The sequence below is a fragment of the Thalia democratica genome, chromosome 6 (genome assembly GCF_965202585.1).
Source record: "Thalia democratica chromosome 6, ktThaDemo2.hap1.1, whole genome shotgun sequence".
Classification (NCBI taxonomy): domain Eukaryota; kingdom Metazoa; phylum Chordata; class Thaliacea; order Salpida; family Salpidae; genus Thalia; species Thalia democratica.
The window spans coordinates 30593378-30597184 of record NC_139170.1 but is presented as its reverse complement, the minus strand read 5'-3'; the positions used below and the strand labels follow the sequence as shown (position 1 = coordinate 30597184).

At 26.1% G+C, this 3807-nt stretch overlaps 1 non-coding gene across 1 annotated transcript; it reads right to left on the bottom strand.

Annotated features, from left to right (window-relative positions):
* Positions 1-516: 516 nt before the first annotated feature.
* LOC145839629 (U1 spliceosomal RNA) lies at positions 517-681 on the bottom strand. Its single transcript, XR_014370078.1, has one exon. It is a non-coding gene; the product is annotated as a U1 spliceosomal RNA (small nuclear RNA).
* Between the last annotated feature and the right edge of the window lie 3126 nt (positions 682-3807).

Sequence of the window (3807 nt, the reverse complement as noted above, 5' to 3'; positions counted from 1 at the left end):
GAGAAAAACCGTATATTATTATTTTTTCAAAGCTTCAAGTATAAGTAAAAAAAAACTATACATAGCTTAATCATACCAATTCGATCATCAGACTACAAGCCTTCGATAGACTAAGACCAGTTTCTGAGCATAAAATGTTATAACTAATAAAAGGTTTTTTTTAAACTTTAACTTTTTTATGTTCGTTTATTACTTTTCAGTATAAAGATTAATTTTGAAGGTTTACCATTATTTAAATTTTTTTTTTGAAGCTCTAACAATTATTTTCAGAAAAAACTTTTTATCAATCGAACCTTTTTACTAAAACTTTTTTAACAGTTAATAAATCAATTTGTTTATTTTAAAGCTTTCACTTAAGGGTGTTTAAAAATTCTATATTTTAATAAGTTTTGAAAAAGTTTGAATATTTTAATTTTTTTATTGTTATTAAGAATATTTTTTTAGTTTACTCATTAAAAAATAAATCTTTCCGAATTTCGCTAAAGTTTTAAAATGTAGTAAATAATATTAAATTTAGAGGGGACTGCGCGAACGCATGCACCCCATGTGAGAAATTGTACGGCCGAGTTGTTCACATTTGGAACAATCGCAGAGGTCAGTTTCATCAATGTGCAATGATGAAACCTCGCCCTGAGTCAACAGCCTGCCTGATCGCTGTTAAGACTCCCGTCAGGTAAGTTTAATCCATCGACAGTAAGCCTGTACCCAACGACATCGCATGAATCGTTAGTTTGCAGCTTCCTTTGTGACGTCATAGTATGAGAAGTACTTGAATTGAGAGAGCATGAGTAAAAATAAAAGGTTGTTTAGCTAATTAAATGATCTTATCATCTTACTTTATAAAGACAATTACAAATATTTTTATAATCTTTTAAATATTTTTTCTACGCTTTTCTTTTTGTAAGAAACATTGAAAGTTATGATTAAGTATTGTTAGAATTAAAACTAATAAGTCAAAATCATTTTTACTCTATTTTCTTCATGTAATGAATACTAGTTTATTAATTAAACTTCAGTTTAAAATCAAAATTTATACGCAGCTACAAACTCTTTAGACATTTGATAAAGTAACCGAAGTAATTAAAACTAAATTGTGTTAAAATTAAAAGTTTATTTTGTTCACTTTATATTCTTTTATAATTCAATTAGCTTTATTATATGACCTAAAGGAATTTTTTAACAGTTGAACATAATTACAAAAGATTTAAATATGCATAATAGTGTGGGAGGTGCGCAACCGCAGCCGACCCAATATCAGAAATGTGCAATGGTGAAGCCTCGCTCTGGACTGACTGCCTGCAAAAGCACAGTTGAGCCGTCGTCAAATGACCAAAGTATGTTAATTGAATTATCAACTTCTTAACATATATTTTGTTGGGTTCTATCACTTGCTTCTTCGGTAGTGTAACGTCACATTTGAACGAGAAACTTAATGATTAAGAAAATTTAAATATATACTCTATATTTTATTTAGTATCTAATTTATCTGAATTTTACTGATAGTTTTATACTTCTTTTTACTGGTTAGACTTATAAAAAATATAATAAAACAAAAAAATAAATAGGAAATTTCAAAAATAGAGTAGATAAGTTTGAATGTTACTAGTAAAAGCTTGTCTATTAACTAACTAACAAAAATATACAAGTACTTTAAACATAATAATAATGACCATAAAAACTATCAAAATCAATTTTGATACCAATTTTATTAAAAAATTAAGATAAAATTCAGCATGTTCATTCCAAAGCGGGCATTGGCAGCCTTTTGAGCGTAACGAGCAAATCTCTTGAAAATCTACAAAATATTTTTTTGGCATAATTGTGACAAAATATGCAATAAAAGAAACAAAAATAGTATAATTTTAAAATTTTAAGCCTTATTGTAAGATTTGTAACAATAAATAAAAAATTTATAAAGTATTTTATACCTTACAAGAAAAGTGAACTGAATATTTATTTTTTGTATAACTAAAAATTTTCTAAAGACTAATTTTTACTAATAGCAAATATAAAATTTTCAAACTATTAAATGTTTGTATGAATGCAAAATTCAAAAACAAAAACTCTATAAAAGTATTAAAAAAAGTTTTAGGGAATTTGAAACCTATACAGTTTTAACCGCATCTACATATAATACAATACAGGAGGGGATGTTTGAACTTTTGAATACCAATTTAGAGAGATACACATTGTAGATTTATAGTGCATTAATAAATTTTAATAATTTGTAATTGAGAAAACACCTGAAGAATTGAAACTCAATTTGGTCTACGAATATAAATGCTCTCAAGGACAAGAGCATCCAATACATTGGATTTACATCAAGACCACTGATGGAAAGAGTCAAAGAACATCTAAAAGGTAAAACAGCTGTATCTGACTACATTAGTTACTGTAAGATTTGAAAGGTGAAAGAATAACTGTTAAAAACTTTGATATTTTTAAATAATGCAGAAACAAGTTTAAGACCATAAATAGCGAAGCTATTTAAATTAAACGTCATAATTCAATTTTGAACAAACAACTAACTAAACCGTGTATTACCCACACACTAAAGATTTTTGACTAGTTATGTATATTTTCCTTTTAACAATTTTTAAAAACTTATGTAAACGGTAGTTGTATTGTAATTTTAATTTCGAACTTTGTTATATAACTGATAGATATATATCTTATTATTTAAGCTTTCTGGTACATTTAGTTGTTTTAACACTAATTTTTAGTTACTTGCACAGCTTTTTGTTTGAAAATGACTAATTAAAAGTCGAAACAGTGTCAAAACTATTTAATAAACTATAAATCTACAATGTGTATCTCTCTAAATTGGTATTCATCTACATATACTGAAACTATTTAAAAAAGCATATGATTGACAAAACTAATTATTTTTATTCAGTGAAAACAAACGTAGTACCATTTTACTTAATTTTAAGATGTACAGAGGTATCAAAGTTTGTTTAACATCTACAAGTTCTTTCCCAGCAGCACCGATTGAAGATGACAATTAAACTAGTTATTACAATTTTTTTAATTAACTTTAAACATTGTTTCTCAACATACATTAAACTTCAGCTTTTTTATCCAAACATTATTTAAAGTTACTAATAATGGTTTATGTTTTCAATTTTTAGTAAGAATTCCGAAGCTTTATTTATTTAATTTTCATTTTAAAACGCTACCTGCTAGAATATTTTTTAATATTTTTTATTCAACTTATATCTAACTAATTATTAAGTTGAAAACATTGATAGGCGCCCTGGAAATAAAAGCGTGGTTTTTATAAACAAAGAACTTTTAAGGATTTACTATGTTTTGATAACAAGTTTATAAAAAGACTATTGCAGAATTTATAACAAAGTAAAACTAAGAGAAAAACCTTATCATGTTAAAAAAAAACATAGTTTAACAACTTTACTTTATCAACAGCCAAGCTGAAATGAGGATCAAAAATATTTAAGGCTTCAAAAAAATTAATATACACATTATATTTTAACATTCTAGCTAATTTAAATCGAGGACAATCTAATAATACTTTTTAACGGCTCTTATTTGTATTATTACATAATTTCCGATGAAGAAATAGCTCCTTAAAAGTGCTAAATGTTGTAGCTAATTAGATAAAAGGACTTAGCTGACAGTAATACTAAGGTTTAATCTGTACTTTATTCTTTTATTAAATTGTAGGTCAATAGAGTACTTTCCAGTATTTAACGGCGAAGTAACTTATAAAGAGCCTTGGTGACGTATAACTTTGTAAAATACGTCATAATTAATTTAAATTCAAAATCATTTGGTACATTCAAAACT